Below are 17,746 nucleotides of genomic sequence, written 5' to 3' on the forward strand. Positions count from 1 at the left end.
GTGAGTCGCAGAAGTCCTTTGCTGAAGAGCCATGGCTGGTGAGAGAGGTACCCACACCCAGCCAACTGGCATGGTGACAATTGAAATCACCACATATGAGGAAGAGAGAGTTGGGATGAGTAGATAGAAGTTGGTCCATATTATCAGACAGTGAGATGTAGATGGAGTCATCGCTGATTGGTGGACGGTACAACACACATATGAACAAAAGGTGGGAGCGAAGGGGAAGCCGTAGCCAAAGGTATTCCTGGGGGTGAGGTGGAGAGAGGGCAGTGGAGGGCGAGTGAGGAAGAGAGTTTTTTTATAAAGATAGCAACCCCACCTCCAGGACGAGGCTCAGGTCTATCATATCGGAGGAGGGAGTAACCTGGGAGAGATACCAAGGCATCAGAGACATCATGAAGGAGGAAAGTTTCTGTTAAGCAGATCACATCTGGTTTGTCAGAGGCAACCTGTATGGAGAGGTCAGTCAAGTTTGAGCGAAGGCCCCGGATGTTTGAGGTCCATACCGTTAATGAAGAGGAAGGGGGAGCATCGGGTCCAGAACAGGGGGGGGAGGGGTAGGGTAAGATGTGGAAGAGGAGGAAGAGGTAGGGAGAGCTGTTGAAGGTGTGTCAGAGATTTCAGAATAGCTTGGAGAAAGGGAAGAATGGGGCGGACAAAAGGTTTGATGGAGATTGGGTGAGGCACAGTGAGGTGTTATTTGAGGAGGGGGAAGAGCAAGGCAGAAGGTTTGGGGAGATGAAGGTGAAAGTTGGAAGGAGGAAGAAGCAGGGAGGATGCTTTGAGGAGGAGGGGTGAGAGGGGAGTCTAGGAGGGGAGGAGCGAGGGAGAGTCTCGGAGGGGAGGGGTGTGGGGGGAGTTTAGGAGGGAGGGGAGGGAAGGGGCAAGGGGGGAGATTTGAAAGGGATGGGTGATGGGGAGAATTTGGAGGGGAGGGGTGAGATTGGATTTTGAAAAGTGTACGATTCATGGGAAACGAACATTTTTTGCAAAATGAGTTTGAGACCTTCGAGTCAAAAATACGTTTGAGGACACTGGAGGAGGGATGGAGTTCTGGATAGTTTATGGAATGTAGAAAGGAGGTACTGTAAGAGATGGTATTATATATATTTTTTGGAATGAATAGATTTGGTGAGCAAGACGCAAGCATCCTTTTGTAGGAAAAGAAGAAAAGGGTGTTATAATATATGAGAGAAAATAGTTGTTCAGGGGAGAGATTATACATTTCTAACCGCGTGATCGCGAACGAAGAACGAACGAACAAAAAGAACAACAAATAAACGAATAAGACTTGGGAAGGAAAAAAAAATTTGGGTTTTTTTTTTTTTTTTTGTGAGTACAGATTTTAAACAAGGAGGTACGGGGTGAACGACTGGGACGAAACAGAGAACGAAAATAATTTCAGCGCATTCGACGAATCGCTGAGAGAAAAACAAACCACAAGGTCGGAGACGGTATGGTAGTCTAAGCCTACGAGTACTAGGCCGCAGAATACTCGATACCATTAACCGACGATTGTGTATACATGTACGAAAAATTAGCACCGAAAATTTTCCAAAAGATACGCTATAGGTACATACACCGAAAGATAGATACAGTCTCGACAAAAACACAATTGAGAAATATCACTTAGCTTCGAAAGCGTGAGCGCATGGAGCAGCTTCGAAAAGACGTGACCTCGCGTCTGTATGACCGTGACCGTCTGTATGACCGTCTGTATGACGTGACCTGTATCATCAGGGAGATTTGCCTAGGCCACTAATGCAGTGCTCTTGCACATTGAGGCATCAAATTTAGAATTTAACCAGATGCTGGAACACAATGGTCCAGTCTTTTCAAAAGCACTGTGGGATGTTCAAGCAGGCGATCACAACGGTCATAACTGAAGCAGAAAAGATGTATTGCAAGAGTAAAAAAAAACAAATTACAGATCAACAGGCAAGTCACATCATGAGATGGTGCTGGGCCTTCACCTTGAAAGACAGAAGCAGGACTTTTCTTGTTTGCAGAGTGCTCGTAATTCCACGGAGTATAGAAAAAGGGGCTCGATGAATGAATGGGGATTTGATTTGAGAGAGGCAGAATCTGTGCAGGTAGGTTTGACAATGACACCTGCATGCTCTGTGGATTGAGATAAGTCAGGAAGTGATAGACCAGACATTAAACTATAAAATATGGAAAATCTAAGAACGTATATGTATATGTAGTGATTTTGCTATACCAGACGTATCCAAGCCATGTGGATACTTCCAAGCCTTGTCTGGAAAGTTCGTTGATGGCAATAATTTGTGGGTTGCTGGATGGTTTCTGATTATGTTGCAATTGATTGGGAGGTATGTGGCAGGGACCTGTCTGTTGATGGAGCGAGAGAGTGCATGCCCCAAAATTGAGTCATTACCCCGAGCATGCAAAGCGAAAAGCAGGGTTGAGCAATTGGTTCATGCTCGTCTGTCTGTCTTATCAGTTTATGATTGAGGAACAATTTATTTAAAAGGAATGTTATATTTTGAACGTGAATAGGATGTCAAGTTTGCCATTTTACCGTAATTGGCTTTGACTTTGGCCAGATCGCGCATGCGTGCAAAGGAGTGAGATCATGTTTTGACTTTGTCTGCTTGATCTGTCAGTCAAACAAAAGTGAAAATCATTCCAAACAGGAAACTTGCTATTTTTTAAGGACGTTATAAACGACACAAACAACAATCATGAAGAACTCATGTGACAAGTTAGATCGGGTGACGTAATAGACTCTGTGGAAAACGGCGGTAAAACCCAGAATCAATTTATTTATACACCTTTACACCTTTTTTAAAAATTGAATTCTATACTTGAACACTGTAGAACACAAATCGCCTTCATAATACTTCCAAGAACCATGATGTATATCGATAAATAATCGATAAATAATCATAATACTTCCAAGAACCATGATGTATATCGATAAATGTGGTATGAGATGCATGAGAGGGTGCAGTATTGGGGTGAAGAAGATCCCGCTGACATGGATGGCTCTGTACGATGCTGATTGACCTTGCGTCCTATGGTGATCAATAAAGCCTCCCTCAGTCATCAAAATGAAACTGAGGACTCTTTATGAAGGCATGAAGGTTTTTTTTAAGACCAAGTATATCAATAATACACCACTGTGGCGGGCACAAGGGACAATAATTACACGCACCAGTGGGTGGCGCGAGCGTCCAGGCAGGGAACTGAAATGCATGCCCCACCTTTCGGCCGATCGGCCACGCCCGGGGGCAAGGTGTGGTCTCGGGACATATATGCGGGTTCTAAGCTCGAGCCCGCCCAGTGCTGATGTGCGAGCTCTGAATAAAGACTCTTGTTGTATCAACGTGTTGTGGCCTACCTCTCTGACAATCGAGTCGTGTGTGCACAGCACCACACTGGTGACCCCGATTGGTTCAGCCGTTGCTGACCCCCGAACGCGCCATGGCTACCAACGCCGTCACAATCAACCTCCCGGAGTTTTGGGAAGCGCAAGCCGACATTTGGTTTGTGCAGGCCGAAGCTCAATTTCAGCTCCGGGGCATCACGGCGGACGAGACCCGGTACTACCACGTGGTGACCGCCCTCGGGCCCGGCACTGCCGCCAGAGTCGTGTCCATCCTTCGGCGCTCGCCGGGCGACCACAAGTACGAGGCGCTCAAACGTCTCCTCCTCGCCACGTTCGGGCTCACAGAGGTCGAACGTGCCGACCGCCTCCTGGACCTTCCCGCCCTCGGTGACACACGACCATCCGTCCGGATGGATTTCATGCTGTCGCTGCTTGGAGACCGGCGCCCGGATTTCTTATTCCGAGCACTCTTCCTATGCCAGCTACCTGTACAGGTGCGCCTCGCGCTGGCCGGTTCCAAAATAACGGAACCCCGCGCCCTGGCTGGAGAGGCCGACAAGTATTTCGTGGCCTGCGACACGCGGTCGGTGTACGGTGCTGCATTAGTGGATCCCGGCGCGGAGGCTACAGCGCCCACTGCATCCCTCGTGGCCGCTGCTACGCCCTGCCCACTACCGCCGCCGCCGCCACCACCGCCGCCGGCACGGCCGCCGCGGGGGCCACCGCCGCAAACCTGGTGCTACTACCATGCCAGGTTCAGCCGCAAGGCTAAAACGTGCCGCCCGCCGTGTGCTTTTGATGGGTCGGGCCGGCGCTCACTTGCGGCCATGAGCGTCGGCCATTCCGGCAGCCTCCTGTTCATCACGGACACCTTGTCCGGGCGCCGTTTTCTTTGCGACACGGGAGTGCAGGTAAGCATCCTCCCTGCCTCCACGTCCGACAAGCAAGCCGCGGGCCGGGGCCCCGCTTTGCTTGCCGCCAACGGTACACCCATCCGCACATTCGGGAAGCGTTGCCTCTCACTGCGGTTCGGAGGGCAACGCTTTCAATGGTCGTTTGTTACCGCCAGCGTGCCAATGGCCCTGCTCGGTGCGGACTTCCTATGTGCGCATGGGCTGTTGGTCGACGTTAAGCGCAGACGTCTCGTCTCGTCCAGGCCGAAACCTTCAGCTCGCTCGCTTGTTCGCTGAGCGGCTCGTTGAGCAGCTCAATGAGCGGCTCGTTGAGCAGCTCAATGAGCGGCTCACTGAGCGGCTTACCAAGCGGCTTGCTGAGCAGTTCCGTCCCGGCGAGGTTAGTCTGTACGCTTCTGGCAGTGGACGAGTTTACCCGCCTCCTCGCTGGTTTCCCGGCACTCACAAATGTTTTTTTTGTTTTTTTTTAATAGATTTTTTTCTTTCATATCCTTTTTCAATCCAAGTCGATGCTCATGGATGTGTATTTGCCCAGAAAATGTGAATCATTGATCCTATTAGTTGGAAAAATCCCATACAAGTAATGAATCTTTTTTTTTTTTGCAAAAAAAATGTTTTGTTCTTGGTTTTTCAACTTTTTTTCTCTAAAAGGTTGAGGCTCATGGAGGAGTATTTGCTCAAAAAATATGATTCGCTGATCCTTTTATTTAGAATGTATATGTCCACAACTATCAAAAATACTACACCTATGCAGCCATTGGGCCTCGGAGGGCGGAGGCCCCACAAATGTATTCGTGTAAAGTTTTTAAATTTTCATATTTTTGTCACTGAATTATTTGTAACCAAGTTATAAGAGCATATAATGAGGCTCATATCAAGAAAATAATGATATAACATAGTAGTACAACAACATCTATGCGGGGCCTTGAAGGCCTCAGTCCTGCATTCGTGTCGGATTTTCGGGTTATAACTCACTTATAAGTGAAGAATGAAGATTTTCCCACGAGCCTGAATGAATTTTTTTTTAATGTCACTAAATTTTGTGTAACAACATGAAAGTCGGTGAAAATGAGGCTCATTCCCCAAAAAAATTGTACAGCATAGTTTTTGCAACAAAAAAAACGTTGTGGGCCTCCGAGGCCCAATCACTGCATCCAAGAGTTAATGTTTTAATATTTATGTGTTTGTACTTCAGATAATAATCCATCTGACGTGACATTGATCTGTCACCTTCATCCATATCAGGGTGATCTTCCATTCACTATGCAGAGACATTTAAATAAGGTAGAGAAAGAACAGTAGCTTACCGTGCAGAGTTTGAAGGCTTGAGCGTTAATACCATCAGTTGTATTTGCAAAGAAGATAATTCAACTCCGTGGGGACTTCTTCCACCTTCTGGCCTGGAAAACTCACAATCTTCTCTGAAATTATTACCTTGTAGCGGTTACCGCTGGATGCACACAATCGCCTTGCACCGGCCAGAACACGGCCAGACGCGCCTCTCCCGGGCATGCCCGGACTCACTGTTCCCGGGCACGCCCGAACCTCCCGGGCACGCCCGGTCTCGTCTTTCCCGGGCATGCCCGCTCTCGCCTTTCCAGGGCTCACCCAGAGCGTCCGGGCATGCCCGCTATCGCCTTTCCAGGGCTCGCCCAGAGCGTCCGGGCATGCCCGCTATCGCCTTTCCAGGGCTCACCCAGAGCGTCCGGGCATGCCCGCTATCGCCTTTCCAGTGCTCATCCAGAGCGCCCGGGCACGCCCAGCCTCGACTTGCCAGGCCGCAGCCAAACACGCCCGGGCAGGTCCAGACTCGCCTTTCCAAGGCTCGCCCTTGATACCCGGGCATGCCCGGTATAGCTTTTGCCGGGCAAACTCCCCGACATAAATGTGTATATATATTGCTGCCCGATAAACGGGCTTTTCAGAGTACCCGAGTGTGATACATTTATTAAACCTACTCGGACGAATTTCCATCTTTGGTCGCGTCAATTCTTTCAACTCGTGTTGGAGCCCAGCTCCTTCATTGGTGACCTACCGACATGGATACGGCAGTGACGCTTAAACTGCCTACCTTCTGGGAGGCTCACGCGGCTGTTTGGTTCGCTCAGGCGGACTCTCAGTTCGCCCTGCGAGGCATCACCGCGGACGACACCCGCTTCCACCATGTTGTGGCGGCGCTCGGTTCCGCCACCGCGGCCCGCGCCTTGAGCCTCCTCCAGCACCCGCCGGCTGCTGACAAATACGACGCGCTGAAGACACTCCTCCTCGACGCTTTCGCCCACTCACCGGCAGCACGCGCACGGCGCCTGCTTGACCTGCCCGAGCTCGGCGACACACGCCCGTCCGAGCGCATGGACTATATGCTCTCGTTGCTCGGTGAGCACTCTCCGGATTTTCTGTTCCGCGAGCTGTTCCTTCGCCAGCTGCCTCACCCGGTACGCCTCGCCCTGGCTGGCACGTTGATCACAGATTCCCGCGCCCTCGCCAGGGAAGCCGATAAGATCTCCTCGGCGGGCCAGCACATCGGCGCGGTTACCTGGAGCCCGCCGCCGTCCGAGACGACGCCCACGACGCCCGAGCACCCTGCGCGGTTGGAGGCCGAACTGCCGGTGCAACTGGCGGCCGCCACGCCGCACCGCCCGCTTCCGACACGACGGCCGGGGCCTCCACCTGACCGGGCGTGGTGTTATTACCATGCCAGGTTCGGACACAAGGCTCGGACGTGCCGGCCCCCGTGCACTTTCGGCAGGTCGGGAAACGGCCGGGCCGGCGTTCATTCCCAGCCATGAGCGCCGGCCACTCGGGCAACTTGCTGTTTATTCGGGACAAAGCGTCTGGGCGGCGTTTCCTGTGCGACACCGGCGCCCAACTGAGCGTCATACCCGCCTCCGAGCAGGACAGGCTGGACGCAGTTTGCGGCCCCTCTTTGGTCGCTGCTAATGGCTCGGCCATACGCACTTTCGGCCCACGCGTCGTCACCCTCTGCTTCGGCAGCCAGCGCTTTCAATGGACTTTTGTTACGGCCAGCGTCCCCGTGGCTTTGCTGGGCGCCGACTTCCTCTGCGCGCACGGGCTGCTGGTCGACGTCAAACGACGTCGCCTTGTCCACGCCGAGACCTTCAGCTCCCTGGCGTGCACAATGAGCAGCTCTGCGCCGACCGAACTGGCGTGCGCCCTCCCGGCAACGAACGAGTTCGCTCGCCTGCTCGTGGAATTCCCGGCCCTCACGCGGCCGACGTTTTCGGCCGTCGCGGTGCGGCACGGGATCGAGCACCACATACCCACTACGGGCCCGCCGGTCTATGCCAGGGCCCGCCGCCTCGACCCAGCCAAACTCTCCGTGGCGAAGGCCGAATTCGACGCGTTGGAGCACCTCGGCATCGTGCGGCGCTCCGATAGCGCGTGGGCCTCGCCACTGCACATCGTGCCAAAGCCGGGGGGTGGATGGCGCCCATGTGGCGACTACCGCCGTCTCAATGACGCTACCACCCCCGACAGGTACCCGATCCCGCATATTCAGGACTTTTCCGCCCGTTTGGCGGGACGGGTCATCTTCTCGAAAATTGACCTGATACGGGGCTACCACCAGGTACCTGTCCGGGCGGCCGACGTCCCGGAGACGGCCGTCATCACGCCGTTCGGCCTGTTCGAATTTTTGCGGATGCCGTTTGGCCTCAAGAATGCGGCCCAGGCGTTCCAGCGCTTGATGGACGGCGTGCTGCGCGACCTGCCGTTTCTTTTCGTCTATCTGGACGACATCCTCGTCGCCAGCACGTCCCGCGCCGAGCACCTCCTACACCTCCGAACACTGTTCGGTCGCCTCAGCGAGCACGGCTTAATTGTCAACCCGGTCAAATGCTACTTCGGCGCGCCGACCGTTGACTTTTTGGGCCACCGCATCACCAAGACCGGGGCCGTGCCGCTGCCGACCAAGGTCGAGGCCATCACCACGTTCCCGCATCCCCGTTCCATCAAGGCCCTCCAAGAGTTCCTCGGCATGGTGAATTTTTATCACCGATTCGTGCCCCGCGCTGCTCAGCTCATGCGGCCCCTTTACGAGGCCCTCCGGGGCAAGCCGGCCAAGCATGACATTGTTTGGTCCGCGGCCATGGACGCGGCCTTCGCCAGCGCCAAACAGGCCCTCGCCGACGCAACGCTGCTGGCTCACCCGGTGCTGAACGCGCCCATCGCCCTCACTATGGACGCCTCCAACTACGCGGTGGGCGCCGTCCATGAGCAATGGGTGGACGGGGTTTGGCAGCCACTCGCTTTTTTCAGCCGGCAACTCCGGCCGAACGAGTTAAACTACAGCACATTCGACCGCGAGCTGCTCGGGCTATTCCTGGCCGTTCGCCATTTCCGACACCTCCTGGAGGGCCGCCCGTTCACGGCTTTCGTCGACCACAAGCCGTTGGTCTACGCAATGGCTAAGGTCATGGAGCCGTGGTCGGCCCGCCAGCAGCGCCACCTCTCCGCCGTGTCGGAGTTCACCACGGACATCCAGCACGTCGCCGGCAAAGACAACGCCATGGCCGACTGCCTTTCGCGGGCCAGCGCGAACGCGGTCCACCTCGGCGTGGACTTCGCGCTCATGGCGGCCGACCAGACCACCGACGCCTTGGTGCAGGCACTCCGCGCGGCGGACACGGGCCTCCGCATGGCCGACATCCCCTTCGCGGGCACCGTCCTGCTCTGTGACATCTCCCAGGGCCAGCCTCGCCCCATCGTGCCCGTTTCCTGGCAGCGCCGCATCTTCGCCTCCATCCACGGCCTTTCTCACCCGGGCCGGAAAGCTTCTCAGAAGCTGGTGTCGGCGCGTTTCGTCTGGCACGGCCTTCAACGAAACATTCGCGACTGGGCCAACGCCTGCACGGCCTGCCAGCGATCCAAGGTCCACCGTCACACCAAGGCCCTGCTGGCACCTTTCGCCGTGCCTGAACGGCGTTTCGACCACGTCCACGTGGACCTGGTGGGTCCCCTGCCCCCCTCGCGGGGGTTCACCCACCTGCTCACCATGGTGGACAGGACCACCAGGTGGCCGGAGGCCGTGCCCCTCACCTCCACCACCACCGCCGACGTGGCGCAGGTGTTCATCGCCACCTGGGTCGCGCGCTTTGGCACACCAGCGGACATCTCGTCCGACCGCGGCCCACAGTTCACGTCTGAGCTTTGGGGCGCGGTCGCCCGTTCGTTGGGGGTCACGCTGCACCGCACCACGGCCTACCACCCCCAAGCCAATGGGTTGTGCGAGCGGTTTCACCGCTCCATGAAGGCCGCACTCATGGCCGGCCTTCAGGACGATGGTTGGGCCGAGCGGCTGCCGTGGGTCCTTTTGGGCCTTCGCACGGCCCACAAGGAAGACCTCCAGGCGTCCGCCGCCGAGCTCGTCTACGGCCAGCCGCTCCGCGTCCCGGGCGAATTCGTGCCCGACGCTACCAGTCCCTGGTCCGCCGCTCGGCAGCGCTCGGACCTCCAGGAGGCCGCCCGACGATTTGCCCCCGTGCCGACGTCCCGCCACGGTGGCCCCCAGTCCTACGTCCCCCCGGCGTTTCGCACAGCGGAGTACGTCTTTGTGCGTCATGACGCGCACCGGGGGCCACTCCGGCCGCCGTACGACGGGCCCTTCCGGGTCCTGCGACGGGGCGACAAGTCTTTCATCGTCGACTTCGGCGGCCGGCAGCACCGGATTTCTGTGGACCGCCTCAAACCGGCGCACATGGACGTCGACCGACCACCACGGTTGGCCCTTCCTCCGCGGCGAGGCCGCCCCCAGTCCACAGTTCCCCCCGCTCGACCACCCACCACCACGTCGGACCCCTCCCCACGACCCTCCAGGGGTCGCTTCGGCCGGGTCATCCAGACCCACCTTAAATTGACCCTGCCGGTGCAGGTCGATTCTGGAGGGGCGTGTGTAGCGGTTACCGCTGGATGCACACAATCGCCTTGCACCGGCCAGAACACGGCCAGACGCGCCTCTCCCGGGCATGCCCGGACTCACTGTTCCCGGGCACGCCCGAACCTCCCGGGCACGCCCGCTCTCGCCTTTCCAGAGCTCGCCCAGAGCGTCCGGGCATGCCCGCTATCGCCTTTCCAGGGCTCGCCCAGAGCGTCCGGGCATGCCCGCTATCGCCTTTCCAGGGCTCGCCCAGAGCGTCCGGGCATGCCCGCTATCGCCTTTCCAGGGCTCGCCCAGAGCGTCCGGGCATGCCCGCTATCGCCTTTCCAGTGCTCGTCCAGAGCGCCCGGGCACGCCCAGCCTCGACTTGCCAGGCCGCAGCCAAACACGCCCGGGCAGGTCCAGACTCGCCTTTCCAAGGCTCGCCCTTGATACCCGGGCATGCCCAGTATAGCTTTTGCCGGGCAAACTTCCCGACATAAATGTGTATATATATTGCTGCCCGATAAACGGGCTTTTCAGAGTACCCGAGTGTGATACATTTATTAAACCTACTCGGACGAATTTCCATCTTTGGTCGCGTCAATTCTTTCAACTCGCGTTGGAGCCCAGCTCCTTCAACCTCTTCTTAGGCTTCTGTTCAGAATAGACTGTAAGTCAGGTAGATGAGCTTTGAATCCATGAGATGGAATGAATTGTGGAAACGAGAAAGCAGGTTTCCATGTACGAAGTAGAAAATATGAATCACTCAATCCGTTAGACAGAGATAACCATCAGACTAGTCTGCAGACGAGATGAGACGAGAAAGGATTGCCAGAGAAATTGGCACTTTTTGGAGTATGGTTCAAGTGTAGGGTCGAACACCTTGCCAAGTGAGGATCCTTTTGGCCTATACCCTCTCCGATGGGTCGCCAATAACTGTGAATAACAAGCCTTCAGTCAGAGACATTTAGGCCTCACCCTAGTTATAAGATACAAAACCCAATTCTTCTTTGAGTGGTACACAGAGATTTAGAGCACTGTGTTAATTAAAGTTGCAGCTGCATGAGAGGCTGTTAGTGGCTGTGCAGCTTTTGTAACTTGGAGCAAAAACCATTCCCTTAGCCTTATATCTGTGGGTGGAAGGGCCTGTTTACGACTGAAGCTTTGTTGACTTGCATTCCTGCATGTCAATACACCCACGGTAACGCAAACCGCGTCCCTTCGCTTGAGTGGAGAAGTCACACTCCCTCCTGTTCCACTGCTTCATCCTCTCTGAACACAACACTCTTAACACGCACCCACTCAAAGCCATAACTGCTCATCAAAACATCCAACATCACCACCATTTCCATTCCATTGCATCCCCTCATGAAAAAACGACTTTCACTATATCTGTCCCACAGAAAGTTAAATTGATGGTGTTGTAGCGGCTGCCGCTGGGGTTACACAATCGCCTTGCACCTATCAAGGACGCGGAGCGATCACCAGGCCGGGCTCGTCCAGGACGCCCGGGCAGGCCCGCGCTCGACTTGCCAGGCCTCGGTCGGGACGCCCGGGCAGGCTCGCCCTCGGCTTGCCAGGCCGCAGCCGGCCCGCGGGGCCACGCCCCCTGGCGCCAGGCCTGGGCAAACCCCCTGGCGGAATAGATATATATTGCCGACCGTAAAACGTTTTTCCCAGAGTGCCTGAGTGTTTGATTCTAATAAAGCAGCTCAGATGAATTCAAGCTTTTTGTCGCGTCCATTCTTTCGATCGACGTGGGAGCCACAGCTCCTTCATTGGTGACCTATCGACATGGACACGGCAGTCGCCCTTAAACTGCCTACCTTCTGGGAGGCTCACGCGGCGGTTTGGTTCGCACAAGCGGAGTCCCTGTTCGCCCTGCGAGGCATCACGGCGGACGACACCCGCTTCCACCACGTGGTCGCTGCGCTCGGTTCAGCCACCGCAGCCCGCGCCCTGAGCCTCCTCGAGAGACCGCCAGCCGCGGACAAATACGGCGCGATTAAGAAGCTTCTCCTCGATGCTTTCGCCCTCCCAGCGGCGGAACGCGCACGGCGCCTGCTCGATTTGCCGGAGCTCGGCGACACGCGCCCTTCCGAGCGAATGGACTACATGCTTTCGCTGCTCGGCGAGCACTCTCCGGCATTCCTGTTCCGGGAGCTGTTCCTCCGTCAGCTGCCTAACCCGGTACGCCTCGCCCTGGCAAGCACGACGATCACAGATCCCCGGGCCCTTGCCAGAGAAGCCGACAAAATCTCCGCCGCGGGACAGCGCATCGCAGCGGCGACATGGGACCCGCCGCCGCCTGATGCACCATCCATGGCGCCCGAGCACCCGGCGCGTTCGACGGCCGAACTGCCGACGCAATTGGCGGCCGCTATACCGAGCCGACCACGTTCAGCACGACGTCCGAAGCCTCCACCCGACCAAGCGTGGTGTTCCTATCATGCCAGGTTCGGACAGAAGGCCCGGACATGCCGACCCCCGTGCACCTTCGGCGGGTCGGGAAACGGCCAGGCCGGCGTTCATTACCTGCCATGAACGCCGGCCACAGTCACACGGGCAACTTACTGTTCATCACGGATAAAGCGTCCGGACGGCGCTTCCTGTGCGACACCGGCGCCCAAGTGAGCGTCATGCCCGCCTCTGACCAGGACAGGCAATCCGCGGTTTGCGGCCCCTCCTTGGTTGCGGCCAACGGATCGACTATCCGCACCTTCGGCCCGCGCAACGTCACCCTCTGCTTCGGCGGCCAACGCTTCGCTTGGACGTTTGTAACCGCCAACGTGCCCATGGCTCTGCTCGGCGCCGACTTCCTCTGCGCACACGGACTGCTGGTGGACGTCCAACGGCGTCGTTTAATCAACGCTGAAACCTTCAGCTCCCTGGTATGCACATTGAGCAGCTCCGCGCCGACCGAGCTGGCACGCACCGTCCCGGCGGCGAACGAGTTTGCTCGCCTGCTCGCGGAGTTCCCGGCCCTCACGCGGCCGACGTTTTCGGCCGTCGCAGTACGGCATGGGATCGAGCACCACATACCAACCACGGGCCCGCCGGTCTACGCCAGGGCCCGCCGCCTCGACCCAGCCAAGCTTGCCGTTGCGAAGGCCGAATTCGACGCGTTGGAGCACCTCGGCATCGTGCGGCGCTCCGATAGCGCGTGGGCCTCGCCACTGCACATCGTGCCAAAGCCGGGGGGTGGATGGCGCCCGTGTGGCGACTACCGCCGTCTTAATGACGCTACAACACCCGACAGGTACCCGATCCCGCATATCCAAGACTTCTCCGCCCGTCTGGCGGGACGGGTCATTTTTTCAAAAATTGATCTCATACGGGGATATCACCAGGTACCTGTCAGGGCGGCCGACGTCCCTAAAACGGCAGTCATCACGCCGTTCGGCTTATTCGAGTTCTTGCGGATGCCGTTTGGTCTCAAGAACGCGGCTCAGGCGTTCCAGCGCTTGATGGACGGCGTGCTGCGTGACCTGCCGTTCCTTTTCGTTTACCTGGACGACATCCTCGTCGCCAGCACGTCCCGGGCCGAGCACCTCCTCCACCTCCGAACACTGTTCGGGCGCCTCAGCGAGCACGGCCTCATCGTCAACCCGGCCAAATGCCACTTCGGCACGACGGCCGTTGATTTTTTGGGCCACCACATCACCAAGAACGGGGCTGTGCCGCTGCCAACCAAGGTCGAGGCCATCACCACTTTCCCGCGTCCCCGCACCATAAAGGCCCTGCAGGAATTCCTGGGAATGGTGAATTTTTATCACCGCTTCGTGCCCCGCGCTGCTCAACTCATGCGGCCCCTCTACGAAGCCCTCCGGGGCAAGCCGGCCAAGCACGACATCGCCTGGTCCGCAGCAATGGATGCGGCCTTCCAAAGCTCAAAGCGGGCCCTCGCCGACGCAACACTGCTCGCTCACCCGGTGCTCAACGCTCCCATCGCCCTCACCACGGATGCCTCCGACTACGCGGTGGGCGCCGTACATGAGCAATGGGTGAACGGGGTTTGGCAGCCACTCGCTTTTTTCAGCCGGCAGCTCCGGCCGAACGAGCTCAAATACAGCACGTTTGACCGGGAGCTCCTCGGTCTACACCTGGCCGTCCGCCATTTCCGCCACCTCCTGGAGGGCCGACCTTTCACGGCGTTCGTCGACCACAAGCCGTTGGTTTACGCCATGGCCAAGGTCACGGAGCCATGGTCGGCCCGCCAACAGCGCCACCTCTCCGCCGTGTCGGAGTTTACCACGGACATCCGGCACGTCGCCGGCAAAAACAACGCCGTGGCCGACTGTCTTTCCCGGGCCAGCGCGAACGCGGTCCACCTGGGCGTGGATTTTGCGCTCATGGCGGCGGACCAAACCACCGACACCACGGTGCAAGCCCTCCGGGCGGCGGACACGGGCCTCCGCCTGGCCGACATCCCCTGCGCGGACACTGTCCTGCTCTGCGACGTCTCCCAAGGCCGGCCTCGCCCCATCGTGCCCGTCACCTGGCAACGCCGCATCTTCGCCTCCCTCCACGGCCTTTCCCACCCGGGCCGGAAAGCTTCCCAGAAGCTGGTGTCGGCGCGTTTCGTCTGGCACGGCCTTCGTCGGGACGTCCGCGATTGGACCAGCGCCTGCACCGCCTGCCAACGGGCCAAGGTCCACCGACACACCCAGGCCCCGCTGGCACCTTTCACCGTGCCCGAACGACGTTTCGACCACGTCAACGTGGATCTGGTGGGCCCCCTTCCCCCATCACGAGGGTTCACACACCTGCTCACCATGGTGGACAGGACCACCAGGTGGCCGGAGGCCGTTCCCCTCGTCTCCACCACCACCGCCGACGTGGCGCAGGCCTTCATCGCCACCTGGGTCGCCCGCTTCGGCGCACCGGCGGACATCTCGTCAGACCGCGGACCACAGTTCACCTCCGAGCTGTGGGGCGCGGTCGCCCGCAACCTGGGGGTCAAGCTCCACCGTACTACGGCCTACCACCCCCAAGCAAACGGGTTGTGCGAGCGATTCCACCGCTCCATGAAGGCCGCGCTCATGGCCGGCCTTCAAGACGGCGGTTGGGCCGACCGGCTGCCGTGGGTCCTTTTGGGCCTTCGCACGGCCCCCAAGGAGGACCTCCAGGCATCCACCGCCGAGCTGGTCTATGGCCAGGTGCTACGCGTCCCGGGCGAATTCGTGCCCGACGCTACCAGCCCCTGGTCCGCAGCTCGCCAGCGCTCGGACCTCCAGGAGGCCGCCCGACGGTTTGCCCCCGTGCCGACATCCCACCACGGTGACCCCCAGTCCTACGTCCCCCCAGCACTCCGCACCGCGGAGTATGTTTTTGTGCGTCACGACGCACATCGGCGGCCACTCCAGCCGCCGTACGACGGGCCCTTCCGGGTGCTGCGACGGGACGACAAGTCGTTCGTCATCGACATCGGCGGCAGGTCGGACCGGATTGCAGTGGACCGCCTCAAGCCGGCGCACGTGGACGTCGACCACCCACCACGGGTGGCCCTCCCGCCGCGGCGAGGCCGCCCCCCGTCCACGGTGCCCCCCACTCGACCGCCCACCACCTCACCGGACCCCCTCCCACGACCCACCAGGGGTCGCTTCGGCCGGGTCATCAGGACCCCCCTCAAGTTGACCCTGTCGGTGCAAGTCGATTCTGGGGGGACGTGTGTAGCGGCTGCCGCTGGGGTTACACAATCGCCTTGCACCTATCAAGGACGCGGAGCGATCACCAGGCCGGGCTCGTCCAGGACGCCCGGGCAGGCCCGCGCTCGACTTGCCAGGCCTCGGTCGGGACGCCCGGGCAGGCTCGCCCTCGGCTTGCCAGGCCGCAGCCGGCCCGCGGGGCCACGCCCCCTGGCGCCAGGCCTGGGCAAACCCCCTGGCGGAATAGATATATATTGCCGACCGTAAAACGTTTTTCCCAGAGTGCCTGAGTGTTTGATTCTAATAAAGCAGCTCAGATGAATTCAAGCTTTTTGTCGCGTCCATTCTTTCGATCGACGTGGGAGCCACAGCTCCTTCAGTGTGGCAATAAAAACATCAAGTGTAGGCCATATATAGAGCTGTGAATCCAGGTCATTGTACGCTTGGGAAGGAACTGTGTGAAGCGGTAGCATGTAACTAGCAGATACCCCGCAAGCCCCCCTAAGACATCCCCTAAACCCACACCCATCCTCTGTTGTTACAGGTTTTACGACTTTCCAAAACCCTGAAGTTTAGCTACGTAAATCATTCAAAATAATTCACACTTTATTATCACATGCAAGTATTCTTTCCCTGAATTAAATTGATAAGGGGTAATCTATGAACTAGTGGCAAAAGGACCTTGACATATTATCTGCATATATATGAGGAGCATCACAAACTTCTCTGAATGAGACACTCGCAATAATCCAAAAAGAGGTCAAAAAACGTTTATTGAGGTGTATGTATATTATAAGAGAGCTGTCTGTCTGTCTGTCTGTCTGTCTGTTTGTCGCTATTAGTCTCAGAGATGGCCAAACAGATATTCGTCAAACTTTCAGAGGTTCATCGGTGAGGACCGGGAGGGAGGCTATATTTTTTGTATTTTTTGTTTGTATTTATAAAAAAATTGTATTTTTTTTATTTGGAAGTTTAAAGTTGTATTTTTGGGGATTTTAAAAAATTGCTCTATTGTGCCGAAGCCAATTTTTAGCCGATGTGAAATGTAATATCAGGAATATTAGAATAACAGGATTGGAATAGCACCGGGCAATGGCTGGGTACCGCTGCTCCAGAGTGGGATGAGGGGCGTGGAAACTGTCGTGACGGCAGACCACGCCCCGAGCTTCGTGATTCGTCAAGCCCGACCATGGAGTGATTGGGTGGAGCTCGGTGATTGGTCGGTTGGTCTGTGTGACGTGACTTCGGTGTGACGTCAGAGCGAAGGTTCGAGGTAGGAAGAGGAGGAATCTCGGTTTCTTGTCGCTCTCTCGGTTTCTTGCCACGAAAAAGAAAGGCGGCATTTTTGTCCCCCGTCGCACAGCGTAGCGAAAGGGGGACTATGGCTTTCCCCTCCATCCGTGTGTCCATGCGTGCGTGCGTGTTTGCGTGCGGGCGTGCGTGTTTGCGTGCGGGCGTGCATGCGTGCGTGCGTAAGTGAAGGACCGCATTCGAATTTGGTGTGTGGGTGCAACCCACGTCAAAATCCAAGATGGCCGCCGCCATGTATGTCTGATGCCATGTATGTCTTAACCTTGTGAGATGAATATCTTGAAAAATAAGCGAAGTACCAACTTCTAATCTGGTGTGTGGGTGTATCTAGGCATAAGGAAGAACGCAATTGAAAATTGGGTCGCCACGTCAAAATCCAAGATGGCCGCCGCCATGTATGTCTGAACCTTGTGAGATGAATATCTTGAAAAATAAGCGAAGTACCAACTTCTAATTTGGTGTGTGGGTGTATCTCGGCATAAGGAAGAAAGCTATTGAAAATTGGGGCGCCACGTCAAAATCCAAGATGGCCGCCACCATATATATGTCTGAACCTTGTGAGCGAAATATCTTGAAAAATAAGCGAAGTACCAACTTCTAATCTGGTGTGTGGGTGTATCTAGGCACAAGCAAGAACGCT

This window comes from Myxine glutinosa, chromosome 8, assembly GCF_964187855.1.
Source record: "Myxine glutinosa chromosome 8, kmMyxGlut1.1, whole genome shotgun sequence".
Taxonomy (NCBI): domain Eukaryota; kingdom Metazoa; phylum Chordata; class Myxini; order Myxiniformes; family Myxinidae; genus Myxine; species Myxine glutinosa.